Genomic DNA, 19741 nt, shown 5'->3' on the forward strand with positions numbered 1-19741 from the left:
AATAACATTCGGGCAATGATGACCAACCCACTCGCTACTAGTTGCTACTAGTTACAGTCATGAGTGAATGCTCACTTGGCAAAAAAATGCTTTGTATTTAATATACATCTGTCACTACTCACTTATTCTTAGAATTTATATGACACATGACGAGTCTGAAACAGAGAGAGATGAAGAAAATTACTATTTTATTAGAACGTGTCTCTTCCTCCTTTACTCTTAACTAAGAAGTTGGCAGAACTGTTTTAATAAAGCAAAATCTTGCAAGTAAAGCATTTTTGTGCTCTTAGAGATATAACTGTGCAATAACCTGTTTTCAAGCAGTAAGAATAGGAAGACGTAGCAGGAAAAATACCATAATTAGGACCATGTATTGCCATTCATGAAAATGTTTCCTTTGTTTCTTCCACATGTTATACTTTGTTGTGAATATCAGGAAGACTATTTAGACAAGTTTATTAGCATACTTTGTAATAATCTGCCCCACTAGATTTCATAGATTGTAAACTATCATAAACTGTCTATGGTGTATTTGCACTTGAAATTTAGTACAAAAAATGATAGAAAATAAACAACGATAGAAATCATGTATCGGGCTGCTAACATATATTTTTTCTAAAACTCTTTTTCTGTATAAAGGCATAAGATTATTGGCACACCAAAATCACAAGATTAATTTAAATGTAAGAGAATAGGAAGTCCTTCAAATATTTCCTAGAAAAGCAATGTTAAGAACATCTTGTTTATACAATATTATATGTTCAAGAAAATATCAACATTACATTGGGATGAATGTTATAAAATGCTAAAAATATAATTCTGTTTTCAAACAATTCAGCCATGCCTGTTTTGTCTCATTGAATATTATTGTGAACAACCCTGTCAAGTCTCTGAACAGGAATGCTTCTAAAACACCAGCTGCTTAGCCCAATCAATAGACTACTCATGCTTTGTTGCAATTTTGAAAATGAACACTAATTCTCATAGACATTCTGTTGCAAGATAATTGGAAAATATTTGTCAAATTATGTGAATCAAATTGCAACTGTTTGAATAGTAGAAATACAACAGCATTTTTTTTTCATAGGAAAACTTTGAAAGGGTCACAGCATTATGGTACTTCTGTGACTAATAATCACTCTTAGCTGGAGAGAAATTCCACTAAATCTGTGGTAAAATCGTTATAATAAGAAACATACATTTTCATTTGAATCAGTGTGAACAGGATTAGGAAGCTCAAGTCAGTATTAGTTTATACTTACTTGCATGTCAAATCAGAACATCATATAATTACTTGTTTATGCTTTTTTTTGCATGTTTGCCTACACAGTAAATTTATTGTCTTCTCTTATAATGAAATTGCCTTTGTTGCATTATATTTTATTATATATAAAAACAGATTAGTTTTATGCATATGCCCTCCATAAAATAACAATTAAACAGGAAATTATGAAAGGGAGCAGGTGTTTGCAGAATAGAGGTGGAAAGATGAAGATGTACTGTGCAGCAGACTGGCAAGAAATGACCATAACTTCGATTTCTGGAGAAATTAACAAGGATGGTTTGATTGATAAACTTTTTTAAACTTGAATGAGAGCTGTATCTAGGAAAAGAAAGCAGAATCGAGCTGATATAATAACATTTTTTAAGAGTTTTCATAATTAAATATTTGGGAAATTATTTGGTTTATATATATGTGTCCGAGTTCAGGTTCTGAAAGAACAATTTTCAGTGTTTGGGGCTGACCAAAATCAGTTTTATGTTATTTGTCTTGCCCAAAGAATGTGATGCACACATAGGGCATCCACACCAATATAGAGTCTTTCTCACATAAAATGCACTGGCTCACGTTTGGATGATCATCTGCTTGTGGAATCCAAAATTGTATCTGGCAGCAGATGTTCCCAGAAATCTTCTGCAGTAAAGCTTTCGTCCAAGGCTCACTGACGTGAAAGCCTTTTTGAACAAAAGCTCTTGACTAAAAATGTGCAGTCCCAGCCTCAATTAATCTCAGTTCTGTCACCTGTAGCAGCTCTATCATGTATTTCTCTGTTTATTTTGCCAAGGATCCTGCTACACCTGTATCATTTTAGCACTTTTATTTACTAACCTATCACCTTGTCCTCATTCAGATGCCTTCTAAAACCCTGCTTCTCTGTCATTAAACATAAGAATTGAATTTAAGAGTGCAAGGAAGAAAAGAACCCCTCAGTCCCAACATTCCTAGGCTTAGCATTTCCTAGTGGGTTCAACCTGGGTCAGCATCTATGTCTGAGTCAGAGGCCAGAGGCAAGGAACATCTGTATTTGTGTGTAGACAAGGATATTGTTAGCTCTAAATAATTTATAGACATTAATGTTAAAGGATCACTTTTATAGGTGACTATCATCTATATTTCATAATGTGGACATTCCCCTTTCTCTTCAAAAACAGTGGCCTCCTGAAATTTCTACAAAGTTCCCCCCTTGTCACCTCTTGCAAATCAGTTACCCACTTTTTGCTTTTAGCTGAGGCTTAGTATGGTTCTTCAAATCAAATATGTATGGTTCTTCTTCAAATCAAATGTGTATGCTGCATTTTTAAACACAATTAAGCACTAGCTCCTGATAGAAAAAAATAGCATTAGAATGAATTAATTGTTGGTACTTGTTTGATACCAGATACAAAGAATCTGTTTTTCATTAAGTGTCTCTCTGGTGAAAATGTTGTGTTATAAAAATGACAACTCAGCATGCGTATGAATACTGCATTATAACGTCGATGTCATGTTTGCATAGTTTACTGTTTTATAAAATGTATTGCTGTGCTTTGCCCTACTGGAATTGAGTTAAATTATAAAACTCAAGCTGGCACAGAAATAACGGACTGAGGATGTATAAAAAATTAGATTCTTCCCAAATCTTCTAATAACAAATAAATAGAGATAACTGAAGAAGAAAAGAAGATACAATTACAAACTTATTATTTAATGTGTGGAGCACTTGACAGATTTTCTGCGGTACTTTAATAGCGAGTGAATTGTTACATTTACTGGACTGTTAGAATCTCTGAGTTTTGAAGTCTCTCAATAATATTGAAATAAAAGTTCCTGATTTGTCTGACTATTGTTCCATTTCATCTTGGAAAAAGCATCTGTAATTTCCTTGGAATCATTTAGGCTATGTTTTAAATGATGTAGAAGATAACCAAGGTTGCATGTCAAATTTGAGTTGCTTAGAAAGGCTGTGTGAGTTGTCAAAAACCTTTATTTTAGGTATATTGCTTATATTGCTTGTAAATAAATGAAACATTACTTAAAAGCATTAAACATTTTCTGGATGACTAACATGAGTAAAACTTACCAAGGGACTGTGCTGAAAATTAATTAAAGGAGAGGCATAAGATGAGAGCTGTCACTGTATTTTTTTTCCTTGCTTTCATGAAATTAATTCCTTTTTTCTTAGCCGGGAGGGAAAACTGTGAAACAGTTATGGGGACAAGAAATGTCTTTAGAAGAAATGTCCCTTTAGAAGATATCATGTATTTCTATCAGAAAGTCAGAATGAACACTGATAGGACTTCAGAGGGCATCCCCTGTATCATTTCTCAGCAGTCCCAGAAAAAGTTAGCCAACCTCATCTTTCAGATTAAAATCTGTATCTCTACTCATGGATATCTGGGAGGATACCTCTTAAAAAAGAGAAAGTATCTCATTTGCACTACTTGCCCTATAGAAAAGATAAAAGTATAGTCTCAATTTACATGTGGAGATCACAGTCTAATTTTACACTCTGAGAGTGTGCATATGTAGGGAAAAAAAGAAAAGGGATAAAGACGAGTAATAAGATTCAAGCTCATTAGTCACACTTCTTTATTTCTTTCAAGTTTCAGAAGAGGCTTGTATAGACCAGTACCATTATTTTCGATTAGCAAAGCAACACTTAAGAGCCTTAAGGCTTATGACATCAGAAAAAGAAGATAAGATAGTCATAACAGATGGGATTCATACTGCCATACTATAACTATTTTGAAGTTTAGTACCAACTATAAATGAGTTATGAAATCTCCATATGTAGTTGTTGCTAGAACGCTTTATATCACCCTATCTAGGGTTGATATATAAAAAGCTTGGTATTAATAATTTTGGTCAATATACTTTTTTATCTTCCATTGACTGTAAAGGGAACTGAAATTAAATGTCCAACAATTCTATGATTGCAGTTAGATGACATAAATCCTCTCAGTATAATGAGCAAAATTTGGAGGAATATTAAAAATGATAGGGAAAAAAAAAAAGAGGAAGAGAAAAAAGTAGTATAAAGGAATGTAATAGGGAAAAAAAATAAAGAGAAATCCAGGAAATATAAGAGAGAAAAAAACAGGATCCAGAATGCACAAGAAAGACAAGCATCCATCACAAGAAAAATGAAAGAGTAAATAACCCAGCTGACACCAGTATATGTTAAGTTCAGAAGACTACGGGTTCAGGCTCTAAAAATACCAAGGTGCATTACCTGGTAGCTGATTTTTTCACGATATTTTTCAGGACATGTTCTTTGAGGAAGTGTCTGCAAGTAAGAAACTCTTCAAGTAATGTAGAAAGGATTTTGGAATTTTTTTTTTAAGATTTTTTTTTTACATTAAATGCATTATGACCCAAGATGATGGTGAAAAAGATTTCTGGGATGTTTGCTGCTGATAGAAACAAGTCAAGTCTCATTGGACCTGTAATTTTTACAGCTTCTCAAACTATAGCAGTAGCCCCATTATATCCTATCATAATTTGCATAGTGGCATGTGATTTTGGTGTGTGATACAGATAATTTTTACATGGCTAGAAGTATCAAGAAAAGGAAGACCAGTGTACCCGATAATTATATTAAAGGCATTTTGACTGTTAAAGGGGGCGTATAACACGTACAAATCACCAGAAACAATTTCTAATCGCCTTCACTTGTCTAAGTGGCCATTCATGAAAAATTTGTTTAACAACACACCAGAACTGAGGACAGTCGAATATAAAGACTGTTCATAAAATAGGTGGACTACTACTATTTTTGCAGATTCAAATGAATGTCATGTTCAGATTTCTGCTTTTTCTGTGCATAGAAGTTCCTCTGCATCTGAAACCTTGTGCATACTTAATTTTATAACTTTATATATGGATATCAGGTTGATTCCTGAGAAAAAGAGGTTGTTAGACTATAAATGAGGAAAGATTTTTCAAAGTTTTAAATCCTACTTAGACATGAAGACAAAGAATAGTCTTTTGTTTGTTTGTTTACTTTTAATATGGTTCCTGCAATCCCGAAACAGAGAGATGTTAAGCGGAGAAGTAGTTGAACAATTCCTTAACTATGTAAAAGAGTAATGAGTAAGAAAGAAAAAAAGTGATCATGTTAAATCTGCTGCAAATTAAGGAAACTTAATGATTTAGAATGACTGGAGCAAAACTAAAAGGACAAAAACTTTCAGGGTCACCACAGCAGACTAGGCATGGCAGACAGAGCAAATCAGATGTTGTAGTAGCTGGCTTTCTGTCTTGCTTTTAAATTAGCAGTTTATTAGATTGGAAAAGATACCTCTCTCCTGACTTAGCAATTAAAAGTTAATTGTTTAGATTCAGGTTAGTCTCCCTAAGAGTCATTTATAGTCAATGAGAGAAATATGTAATTAGGAAACATGAACTGTTTTCTGAAATTGTTTTCTTCTATCTGCCTTAAAGAGCAACTAGAGTGACTTGGACTAGTTCTTCTCTAACCATTCTAGGTTAGAGAAGATGAATCTCAATTTGAATACAGTGCTACGTATCAATTAACATCTGAGTCTGTCAGCTCTATTTCCCTCTTTTGCTGGGAGAGAAAAAAGAGCCTTCCTACAGAATCAGAAGAGGAATATTCTATTAGCTTTATATTGTATGTTTGGGGTTTTAATATGTTACTTCAAAATAAAAATATTTTTATTTGAGATGTTCCTCATATTCTAATGGCTAGCATGAGATGGCAGAGATGAAGTATGCAATAAATATTTCAAAGTTTGATTTGAAGATTGCTCAAGGGTTTTTTTTGAATAATAACAATTTTTGTTCTTTGAAATAATTAAACACAGAGGCAATTGCCTTTAATGCCTTCCTAAAGGGTCATCAGAGAGGAATGTAGAAAATGCCATGGCTGCTGCATGAATAAAAGTCCTCTTCTAGTAAGTCACATGTCAGCATAATGTTGCTGACTGTTTTAAGTAGTATTAATTACTATTATTCTGGATACAGTTGTTATATTGTAATACTTGATTCCTCTCTGAAGGCTTCTTCTTGAGAATGCCAGTGACAATGTTGCCTCCTTTAAGTACTGATTGCATGAAACTTCTTTCTGATAGCCTGTTGTCTTAAATTCACATATTATTAATTAATAAGCTCAATATTTGATACAGTGTGCTTTGTTTTTTCTTCTGTTTTTAAAATGGCTTGAAGAACGAGCTTTGACTTCCTTGAATGGAAGCCCAGAGAAGTATAGTACATGGTATTTTCACAGATGTGAGCAATTTGATTTCTTCATACAAAATGCATAGCATACAAATGAGCGTGAAAATTTGGAAGCATCAGCCATAATTCTTTTTATATCTGTGACAGTATTTAAAGACAATAATCATTGAAGTATTTGCACAGATTTAAGGAAGCAAAATATTTTTAAAAGAGTGTTTGTACAATGACAGATTTTTCCCTATTAACTTCAGGTTATAGAGGATGCAGCTGTTATCTCCTGTAAAGGGCATATTTTCAAAGAAATGAGCAGAGTTTTAATAGCAGAACTTATTTCAGAGAATGTGATCTGTTGAGGACAATGACCGCAATTTTAACAGAAGACTGAAGAATTGCCCTTGACTCTTCTTCTACTGCAGGAAGTAAAACAAATTTGCTGCAGACTATATTGGTGTGCAATGTCTTTAACAAGTGTGGTGATTGTATAATTCTTTCTTATTCAGTGTTTTAGCTTTTCTGATTCTCTATATAGATTCTTTAAATAAAAATGCACTATGTTAAAAGTCGCTGTTTCCAGAGTCAAAAGTGAGTGTTTATGTCTATTTTGTTGCTTTCATTTTGTCATATATTATTTACTTTCAGATTATTAAAAAATCTGATTTATTATGTGAATTCTGATTTTGCTATGCCAACTATATATGTGTCAAAGATCACGATGTTCAACAAAATAACAGTGAGATGATAATCAGTTCATGATTACATCTCTCACAGAGATGAGTGGAGAAAGGGAAGTTGGTGGGACTTCAACAAAAAAGGACAAGGAAACAGTTTTTATGTTGTCTGAAGTCAAATTCCTAATTACAAAATGTAGCAATGAATTTTAGTGTACTGAATCTATATCTGGAAAATAAAAGGAGCATAATCTTTCCTTATCATCTGGTCATTCTTTAAGAGGTAAGGCACCCATGTATTCAGGAAGGCTGTGGTCTGCATTTTATCCTTGTGAATTCTCTCTACTTTGAGATTTGAAACACACAGGCCTGTCAGCTTTGTTCTCCTATTCCAATGGGAGAGAAAACTGAAGTTTTTCTGGAGAAAATTTTCATAGACTACTGTGAGCTTGCAAATTTGCAGAATAATGGGTTGAATGACCTAGTCCCCGCTATAGCCAGAGCATCATGTATTTCAGATCTTAAAGTGTCCAAAGAAATAGTGATCAAGATAAGAATAATAAAATGTCAATGAGATTTAAGGACATAATGAGAAAGAGCAAGACAGTTCATTCAGATTTCAGGGGCCCAACAATAAATTTACGTAAAGATACATGGGGGAGGTCAATATGCAGAAGGAAAGAAGGGAATGAAGACAGGGAAAAGGGGAACTGACATTGCATATATTTATTGACTGGGCAGGGTATTAATTTTCTTGCAGATGCTTTATTGTGAGCAAACATGTATCCATTTATCCCTAATCATATGTTTACTGATTAGATATTTCTTTAGGTATCAGTTTAGACAATTTTGTTGTTGTTGGAATGAGCTGTGACAATGGGTAGCATGGGTACTAATGAGTGGGATTGTCAAATGTAGCTGATGGATTCACTGAATAAACACTTGTTTACTTAAATCCTCCCCACAGATTTCGGCCTTATATATATACACTGCTTTATATATACACACATATACATATATGCATAGATTACCTCTCTATCCAACTACTTCTGAATCTTGCACTATCCTAATATCAAAGGCTGTAGACATAGCAGAAACATTGCATGACCTGTATGGAAAAAGGTTAATGAGCATACTGTACACACAATAGTATGCAATGTCATTTTGTTTGCAACATTAAACACTGCACACTGGTATTGTTACCGTCATTTATAGAAACAATAGCAGTAAGTGGTTCTACTGCAGCTTCCTGGAGCACTAGTCATGGGCAATTATAGTGTTGAGTTAGACACTGTACAGATAAAGAACAGAAATTCAATTCCCACCCTCACTCCCTAAGTGTAAGGAAAGAGACAGCAGATGGATTGAGTCATACAGGGAGCACGAGGTAAGAGTGAAGCAATCTGCAGCCTAAAGTATGTCAAGTTTATTTTTACGCTTCCTGTATATATCATGGTAAAAGAGAGTTCTTAAAGATAATTTAAAGCATGGTTACATGTGCAGGTATTTACTTCAGATGTTTTTCCTAAAACCATTTGATTTCAACTGCCTGCTGCTTATGTTGTAATTGATAGAGAATGACACAGTGTGAATCTGTTTAATCTCAGCACACTTGATAAACATATGGGAATTGTCGGTAATAACAAAATGACTTCTTTAGTTAAAAAAGATAGTCCGAAATAAACACCTGAACAGATGATCATGCTTTGTGGTTTATGTTGAAAAACATCTAAATTTGAAAAAAAAAAAAAAAAAAAAAACCTGTAATTAAAAACTAATGCCATCACTCATATGAAGAGACCAAAGCTTAGATCACTCAGCCAATCCTGGGTGGCTCTGATAACTGACGAGCACAAACTTGAGGCTCAGTTAGTAGAACCATTTCCTTAAGTTTGTTCACTTCCTTCTCTGGGATTCTTTCAATGGGAAGTGGACAAAATTAAAATGCCTTTTAAAATTGCAGTTACACATTTGAAGACATTTGGGATCATTGATTTTAGCTAAATTTAAGATTGATGTTGACATAATTTTTACATCTGTCACATAAAAAATAAACTTTTGAATACTTGTGCACATATATTTATTTAATTCCAGGAACTGACCAAAAGGATATGACATTTACTAGTGGAGAAACAAACAGAATCTTTGACTTGGAAGTATCAGTGCAATCACTCTTTTCAAAAGCAACCTAATTAACTCAAGTAGAAGTCTTCCTACCCAAAAGATCCAAATATACTGCTTTTTTCCATTAAATTGCTGAAACTAAGCTTATTGGATTCAATACAAATCATTCATATCACTGGATTATCATTAAGATACAGGTATGTGATTGCTATGCCACCATCAAAAGCATTTTAACAGACCAGTGTGAGTTTGTTTGTCTCTTGAACTAATAAAATATTGCTTTGATGAAGTAACCATATTTCATACATGCCAATATAAGCACGATTGTGGGTACATTGCTGCACGCTCAGCCCCGCTAATGCATATTCTACTAAATGAGGAAAGCTGTGTGTCATTGGATGCTTATTGCTCCCTCTGCAGACTCACGGCCTTGACGGATGTGTCGGGGTCTGTAAGCACATCACTGCTTCATTTCTCAGCACAACACCCTGCCCAGGCAGCTCCTCCTCTGCCTTGCAAGGAGAGCTGCCTATCTGATTTTGGAGTCCTGGCAAAAAGCCTGAGCTCATTGATTACAGATCACTGTTAATAAAGAGCATTTGTAATGCAGCAGTGGTGATACAATCTCCACACGCCAGTTCATGATGGCCCTTCAGTCTCTACAATTAAGTCGTCCAGCAGGCATGCCCCCTGTTGCAGCTGCTCTGTCAATCTCATTTTGTAGTACAAATGATCTTAGACCCAGTGTTTGACATGGGGTTTTAACACCAAAGAAGGCAATTCTGCAACTTCAAATGAGCCTAATTGGTTGTGCGCTCAGGCGTTCACTCAAGCTGCTTCAGTCCATCAGAGAGAGATTTCCAACTAATTGAACAGCTCAGAAGAAAAAGAACCACGGAAATCACAATGCGCTCGGCCGTTTGAGAGGGTTTTTCATGATAAAAACCTTCAAAATAAGATTTTTTTTTTTTAATCAACCACCTGTCAATCTAGAAAGCAGTTTCATTGGTAACCTAGAAGCTCTCAGTGAGGTATGGCCTGCAGCTCAGTAGTTATTAATAGCAAAGTCTACAGGTACATGTAATTTTTGTTGTATCAAAAAAAATCATTTATTTTGGATTGCAAAATATTTTTGTTAGATGGAAGGTTTTTTTAATGGAGCATAAGAATTATATAGTAATGAGTAGACTTAACAATACAGGATTTTTCCTATCTGAGGAATGCTATTCAAGAGAATCTTACTATTAAAGTGCGTAAAGTTATTCATGCGTGTAAGTGTTGGGACTGGGCTGGGTGACATCGTGCTCACATAAATATTTGTCTTTTTTTTAGCATGGCTGAATTTAAATTTGTTTGCCCTAGAAAATTATGAAGCTGCTTTCTCTTCTGAATTGTACCATTTTTACCTCTTGTTTTCACTCCATTGATTTAAATAACTCTCCTCCAAAGGTCAATACACAGAGACTTTTGCCCTAATGCTTAAATATATTGTATGTCTAATAATTCCACGAATATTCCAAGAGTGCTTCAAACATATAATTTATGCAATATTTGTATTCTATTTTCAAAGTAGTAGTTCACATGGATTGATAGCAAAGCAGTAGCTATTTAGAAAAAAAAAGGACAGAAAATAATAATATATATGCATTTGTTGGTTAATATAGGAAGAAATTGAAGACTTTTTCTTTATTAAGTTTAGAACTAAACTTTGTTTCATTAGGCTTGTCCTGGAGAGGGACTGATTAACCCTGTCCAATAATGCACTCCAACAGCTGTTTAATTGCAAACAGGTAAGTAGTCCTCAGATTCTGAATGGCAAGTTGCTTTTGCTATTATTTAGTTTGTGGTAGTGTGGAGGAGCCAAATCCACCTCTAAGTCCATGGTGAATGACGTGTATGTTTAGTCAAAGACAATGTTTGCCCCAGTGAGTTTGTAAATCTTGTAAAAGATATATCTTCTAACTCTAATCTCTATCTGTCTATCTATCCATCCATCTATCAATCAATCTCTTTCTCCATCTATATCTTCCATATAATCTATATCTATAATCTATAATATAATTGATCCAGCTTGTAAAAATTTCCTGAGATGCAAAGGCTTATAGTTGTACTTAACTTGATAATATTTGCACAGTTAGACTAAAATAATGATATATCCCAATAAAATTAGACCTCAGTTAACTACAGATAATGAGAAACTCAATGAAGTCAATGAGGGTAACTTTCATTCAATGGTCAGATAAGTATAACAGCATTTATGTATTGCTTATCATGTTTAACACACTGTAGTAGTGAAACGAAGCTTAAAGTACTGAGCAGTTTGGTTTAAAGATATATCCTAACATTTTATGGGCACCCATAGAAGTTAACAGCGACACTTATTGGACTTCAGTGAGAACAGAACCAAACACTCTAGTTTCATGCTCAAAGAACAAATCTTTCTAGTTGAACTCAGCATCAGAGAATATTATCTACATGTTCAGAATGTACATTTTCCCAGACATTTGAGGTGTTTTATTGCTCTGATGTCAAATTATGACTCAGAATTTTAAAATTCAAGCATATGTATGTAAGAGTGTATAAGCACACCATGATTGCCTAAGTAAAATATTATTTCATTTCAGGAATATTCACTAAATTAAATTAGATTAGAACATTGTGATGTTTATCCCTCTCAGGATGTATTTCAGTGTAAACTATACCCCAAGAAAATTTTTGTGTAAAATCTGAGGGTTCATACTATACATAAAATATCAAATGCACTTGTAATCCTATAGTAAAGACTAATTGTTAAGTGCTTTCTAGGTCCCCTAACAGTGGGGTGGAGCTGTAGCTACAGGATTCCCCGTTGCTGAACTCAGCAAACAAGCCGCCCATGTGATTCCAGATGTTTCTGGGTTTTTTTAGAGCAGTGGACCTCCCAGGATCGGCATGCCAATATGTCTGAGATATAGAAGCCACCCTTTGACACTGAAAACTTGGTAGTCTAACCCTATAGCTCTGCAAGGGACTGAGTTGGTTCCTCCAAGGCAGATGGGCTAAACAGATCCATGTTGTCAACTTTCTTGGGCAATTGCATCTGCCAAAAATCTCATGTTTAATTTGCACACCCAGAGAGTATATTTCTAAACCAAAAGGAAAAAAAAAAAAAAAAGCTGAACTCCTTATGCAGAAAAACAGCTGCACTCATTTGAGCTGTGAACCAGCTGAGTCAGCCCTTAAATCGAGCCGTAATTAATTTGCGCACACGGTGTAACCAACAGATAATGGCAACAGACAGAAGAATGGCTTGTGTTGAGGGGGATTAGTCTCTAGCAGAGAGGATGGGTGAGAGTGGGAGCCTGATGACAGCTAATTGCTGCCAGGAGGACCAAATAATGGGCAGCAGACAAGAAAAAGAAAAGGAAGAGGCTGGTGGAAACAGTCATCAGGTGTTTACCATGATGAAGTTCATTGTCCACACTGTTTACTCTGGTGTTCAGCCTTAATGCCCATTTGGAACAGGCACAGTAAGGAGCCTTGTTAAAATAATAAGATCTTAGTGTGTTTGATGGAGTCAGAGCTCCATGCAAATGTCTCTTTCACAGGGGTGATGCAGCCTGAATGGCATGTAGGACTCAAGCACCAAGAGCTGAAAAGAAAGAAATAACCCGATGTTCTCACATGGCAGCCCCACGCACGTGTAAAACCTGTGCTTAATACAGCTTCCCGTAGCGACAACTGTTTAATGGGCCATGTCTTGTAGCTCAGACACTTGTCTATTCCAATAACGTCTTATGTTTTATCTAGGAAATATGGCACGGTGCTACTAAACCACTAGTGACCCAAATATTATTCTGCACTATTTTGAATCTAACTTGCTAGATAGTAAAATAATTGTTAATCATATTTGTATGGTTTGCAACAACATTTGAATTACCATGAAAATGGATGTTTCCTATTTGATAAATATGCATCATACTAGCCTACTCTTGTAGTTTCTTGTATATAAAAGGGTTAACACGTAATAAACACAAAAAAACTACACCACCACTGTTGCTCTAGAATGGCCTGCAAAATCAGAGAGACACTAGGTATTATAGCATTGATGAGATCAAGACTTAACTCTCTGTTACAGTATAAATTCTAAATATTTTGATTTAAATTGCCACTAAAGCAGAACTGGCCTAAACTTGTTACCTGAGAGGTTTTGAACAATGTTTTGTAAAGGAATGAATAGGAAATCTGGAAAAAAAAAACACAAAATATTTTCTGTGATTAGAAAGTCATCTCAGAAGATTAGAAAGCCAACTAGGAAAAGACATGGCAATATCAGCTATATTGTATACATATACACCGCACAAACCATAGAAACATATGTTCATATACGTATACATATATATGTATATAGAGATGCATATACATAGATAAATGTTTTATCAACAGTAACATCCTTGCTAACAATTGAGAAAGGAAGCTATCAGATATGTAAGAAGTAATTGTTAAAAAAATAACAGAAAAATTGAAAATCCTATTGTTTATATAGTTCCATAATATATAAGAATAAAACAGATGTCAAAAATGATTTAAAACCAATAGCAACTAGTAAGCATCTTAAATAAACGTGAGTATTGCAAGACAATTTAAGTCAATGGGAAAATGGAAAAATGGGACAGGAAAACTTGCAACCACCATATATAAAAGTTAGCCAGTACATTTTCTGAATCATTAATCTTGATTTGTTAAAAAAAGATGTATTGTCTTGATATACAAAAAGATACATAGTGTATTTTGAGTTTTCACACCAGCTAGCCTACTGAACAAAACTGTGGAAAAGTTCATATTAGGCATAGTCAAATAACAAATGAAAACATCTTTGTGTAATCAGTGCCAGCTGACATGGTTTCATGGAATATGGATACTGTAAAACAAAAAAAAAAAGGTTTGTTGATGAAACTATAAGCTTGACTGATGAAGTTAACTGTATTGACAATGTAAGGCATTTGACTCACTACTACATAATGTTCTGATTAAAAATAGCTTTATAAAAAATGTTGCATAGCCCATATGTAAGAAATTAAACTGATCTGCAAACAGTAATTTCAGATGGGAAATCTTCATACAAAAAGGGGCATGGGGTTTAATTAGGTCCTGCCAGATCCTGTTCATGAATGATCTATATATGTTTTCTATTGTGTTTTCGAGGAAAATTATAGAATCATTGTCTATGAAATTGATGAGAATTAAAAAATAATTATATGATACTATGAGGAAAAGATTGTTTAATAATGAACATCCTTTATACAAACTGCCTGGAGTAAGGAAGACAGTAAGATATGTCTTACTTAATGTCTTAATGAATTTGCCTTCATTCCAAACAGGAAAGAAAAACTGTGGACTTCTACTTTCTGCAGGAAGCCAAAAAAAGTTAAAAATCTGAAATTGAGATTATTTACTTTGATTTATATTTCATTTTAATATTATTTGCATTTTTAATGTTGAAAAATACTTTCATTCATAAAAACAAATATCTTATTATCAAACTGTAAATCTTGTGAATCTCAGTATTGCCCTTGCAACTTTTTCCAGGAGGTAATTCCAAGAAAACAAAACAAAACAAACAAACAAACAAACAAAAAACAAAAAGATTTTGGTAGAATCATATATTCAGATGGAATGTGATTCCATCAATTTTTCTTCAATTAGTCCTGCTAATGTAGGACTACAAAGTAGGTCATGCATACCAGATGGGAGGCATTCATCTGGAATTAGGCGACATGGAAAAGAATCCAGAGCCTCAGTAAAGAAATGACTAGGTATGAACTAGGAATATCAACTCAGAGTTGGAAGAGCGTACAATAGGCAGTATTGTTTCTGCTTGAATTATCTACTGCACAAAAAGCAAACTGAAAAGCTATAGAAAGTGGAAAAAAGTAACAAGAATTATTGGAAGTGTGAAACTAAAGTGAATATGTAAATTATGATTAGGACACTTCTTAACCTTTCCTTGGCTAAATAAAACACATTAAGCTTCTAGAGGAAGGCATTCTGAGATTGGATAATTATTGAATCTAGTACAATTTTTTTTCCCATATCTCCCTCTTAATATGACTTTAAAAGTGGTCCTCGAAATAGTGGCATACGTAATTAGACTACTTTACCTGTAGACCGAGTGTGGCCAGGAAGGACTCTTTTCTGGCCATAGCAACAAGGCACAAAGGTTGGTTTACTTTCATAAGCTAACCTCTTCTCCACGTCTTCATCACCAAACCCCTATTATACATATGGGCACAGACCACAGCTCATGTCTCCTCCTGTGTGCCTGAGCCTTCCTTGGACAAGTTCTAGTTGGCCTTGACTAAAGCTGTGGCAAAAAGCACGGTAAAAATTAAACAATATGGAAAATTCTGCACCCTGGCACTGAATAATCTTACTCATCCTGTTAATGCAATCACACAAAATTAGCCTTCTCCTTTATCTCTGCCCAGTTCACTATTGATTTTTCCAGCTTTAGAACCCATTTCTCCTCCTGACTGAATACCAGCCACTTCAAAATGATTAAGGACTATATTCTTGGGTCCTATTCTGAAGATTGTCATCAATCTGATGAATGGCTGTGGATTACTAAATTAAGTTGTATGGCCTAGCTTCCCTCTAGCTTGTCCATATCTAAAACTGCAAGTGTGTCATATTTCCCCTGTACGTTCTTATTCCTCTAGTGGCTACATTGACAATATAGGCTAGGTTCCTCGCTTAACTGTTTGAACTGAGGAGATGGATCCAAACCTTTAAGACTTATCCTTTTTATCTGACAAACTGTTGTTGAGGCAATGAGAAAAAATAATTACTAGTTTCCAATATCTGAGAATTGTCCATGAATAAATCTTTTACAGCTGCTGACTGTTACTTCTCAGCTAGACAGTGACAGTGTATTTTTGAGTTTTCCAGTGAACCAATTTATCTTCATAGATATCAGTCAATTATGCAAATTTTTTAATGTATTTCAGTAAGCTTTAACTGTGAACAAAGGAGGTTAAAACACATATTGATGATTTCCTTTTGCCAGAAATGCTGCACATTATACTACTCCACTCTCTAAAGAGTTCCTGTTCTGGTGTGATCTGCCTTCATCACTTCTATAGCTCTGAACTCTACCTGGAGACTCCTAGTCCAAAGGACAGGCACACCACTAACAGCCTCAGATCATTTCTTCTGCAAAGAACTAAGCTGGTTTTATGTTTGTCTGTCTTTGGCTTCCTTCAGCTGGCTTGACTCAAATCTGATCCCTCGGGGTATATTGAGCTAGCCGTCTTGGGCAATGAGCTTCCTCTTCTCCTGCCAGATTGAGGCAGCATCCAACAGTTCACACAGCTCTGACCATATGATTGTCTTTTATGTGGATGTAATGGATGAGGACTCAGGGGCAAAGAGTTGACCATTTCACAGCACCGAGCCTGTGATATGCAAAGCTTTCATGGAATAAAGACTTATGCTTGATTTCAACTCTGCACTCTCTGTCTGTTCTAATATCCTTTCAAATTGTGTGACAGGGTTTAGAGACACGGTAAGAGGAAAGTGCGTTAAGAGGTTTACTACAGTTCTCTCTTTTCCAGGAGCAGTGTTAACAAGAAAAGACTGTGTTCCTGGCACAGTCCCATAGTAGACATTAATCTTAGCCCTCTAGGATGATAAGGGAATGAGACCCTTGAAGACTCAATGTCTTTTCTGAGAATTACTTTTAATAGTCCAGCTAAAATGGCCAAGCTGACCAAATCATGGACCAAATCAGTACAAACTGTAAATGTCCTGTTTGAATTGTTAGTTGTTCTGTTTTCTTTTTCTCCTTCTACTTTTTAAATGGTTTTGAATATTCTCTTTTTGTTTAATTATCCTTGCATGTTTTTCAGCAGTGCCTGTGCAAACATTTGTGCAATACTTAATGGTTTGACTTTTGATGCAACCTAGTGGCAAGAGCTTATTGACATTTCTGAAGAGACTTTGGGGTTAAAAGCACGCAGCTTTCAATGGAATGCAAGCAATCATTTCTATATGTTTATAATTTTCTCCACAGTACTGAGAAGTAATACGATAACAGAAGGTTTATTCATGATGGCTAGATGAACAAGTTGGTGTTGAATAGAAGGCAAATGTTTTATCATCTTGTTGTATTACTCAAAGAGCTTTTCTTTGTATGAGGATACTAACCTAGGTGATTTTTTGGTTACTTGGCACAGTTCTCCTCTTGATATCTCAAATATTCTCCTTCTCTTGGATTTTGTCTATTTAAGGCATCCCTTTTAGTGATTAATGGTGAGGACCCCTATGTCAATAAATCCTCCAGCCAGGCAGATGTTAGGCAAGGCTAAGGGCTCTGCCAGTTAACCCTGATCATGGGACTAGGAAATGAAATAAGAGGATTTACAGATCTGATGTGCTTGTATTCTGACTTTAGAACCCATTTTCTGTATGTATCTACTGAATTTGTTTCTAAAAGGAAAAAAAAAACATATTGTTCTGTTGCTGAACTGATGCATAACAGAAATCAACTTATAGAAAAATGTGTTTATATAAAAATCAACAAAAATGTGTTCACAGTGTTCAAGCCATGGATTCTTTCTAAGTTCAGACTGAATTTATATATCATATACTTAGAGATAAAATCTCTAAATCTCCTTAATCCCACTTATTTTAAAATCTCAGATTGGTTATTTACTTGACTATCCAAAACAGATGCAGGAAGAGTTTGGACTACATTTATTAAACAAAAATATTCAAATCATCATGAAGTGTGTGCAATGGGCAAATAGAAGCTCTTATGCAGGTGATCTTCAATGTTTATATACATTAAGCAGGTAACTGTATTTGCAAGTGCTTTCCAGAACATGCAAAGTATAGTTTAAATATTAAAATGCTAATTTTCCTCTAAGTAAAGACAGTACATTATGCAAGAGATATTAATAATTGGTCATTAGTATTTATAGAGGGCTAATATCTTATTGTGAAACCAAATACTATTTTTGCATATTCAAATAATTCAGTGTTATTTAGCTTACAAATTGAAATTGAAAGGGTCTTAGTTTGCTGCTGATTTTGATTATTATATGTTATAATGCGTGATGCACCTATATAAAAGTATTGTGAGCATATATGATAATGTCACTAATAATCTCATCAGTTAGTTACTGAAGAAATATGAAATGTGTATGAAATATGAAACTAGGAAATGTGTTCAATAGATATAAGATCCTTGGGTTTTTTTATCCTTTCAATGTTTTATTTTTGTTTTTATCATATTTCTTTTGCTTACAGGGCTTGCTAACTATGTAGTTTCTATAGCAACATCCATTGACCGTTCAAATAATGAAAGCCACAGCAATTCTCCTGCAGTGAAATCCCTCATGCTGACAAGCTCTGCTCCTATTTTCTTTGTCCGCTATTGCCTATTGCTTACACAACTGAATCATTTGTCAAGATACTCGAGACATTTGCTAATTACTTCTGAAACAGACCAGTGTAGACAAGGCATCTAACCTTTATTGTACCTGCAGACTAACATTCTAACAAAGTGCTAAAATAGGAACTCTTTCTGTATGCTGAAAATATGTTTTTTTAACTGCTAAAGGATTTCAAATATGTATTTGTGCTATTAAAAAGAAATGCTTGAAGTTTGCAAAAAACAAAATCAATGAAAAAAATTTGAGTGTCAATAAACTAATTACTTTAATTAGTGCTAAAATTATATTTCTATTCTGAAGTCTATCTCTCTGATCTCCTCTATTTTACATATCCTGTATTTGATTTCAAATCAGGCAGTATCAAACAGGCTCTATGTGTGGATGATAATCCTGAAAATAAAGATGTAGGTAGAGAAAAAGGTGATTCTGGTCATTCAGTAGGGGACACGTGGGTCCTTGTATTTCACCAAATCAGTGGTTCACCATGAAATTAGTGGGCACTTTATCATTGGAAGTATCATCTGAAAAAAAAATGAACAACTGCTGCTAATTAGAGAGCTTGCAGCATTTTCTGTGTTAATTCAGACTGGCTGGCCATAATCTAATGCAAGTAATTACATTAATTAAATTCTCCAAGTCATTACGCAATAGTGTAAAGCAGGAGTGACCAGCCCATTGTTGTTAGTCAGTTAGAGCTCTTGAGCTATTTCAGAGAATCATCTAAGCCAAATGATATCTGTAAAATGAAGGATGGAGGCCACAGCATAATCTGGTTATGAGGTTAAGCGAGCCAGTGAAGGCCCTGCCTTGTCATAGTTTGGCTCACTTTAACCCTGTGGTAGGCGATAGAACAGCAAGGACTTTGAAGAGTAGCTGTAGTCTTTTGCTTGTGGACCACTTTCCAACACTTTTCTTCCCCTGAACTGGAAAGCCTGTGTGGCTCCTGGCAATATGAATGTGTTGATATGGGACTAAGAGTGATAATACTGACTGTTTCTGATAGAATGATGATATGCTGCTTATCATCTTCTACTAGTGTGTGCTATATTGCTGTG

The sequence above is a fragment of the Tinamus guttatus genome, unplaced genomic scaffold (assembly GCF_059628265.1).
Source record: "Tinamus guttatus ecotype Peru unplaced genomic scaffold, ASM5962826v1 Tinamus_guttatus_pri_ptg000036l, whole genome shotgun sequence".
NCBI lineage: Eukaryota > Metazoa > Chordata > Aves > Tinamiformes > Tinamidae > Tinamus > Tinamus guttatus.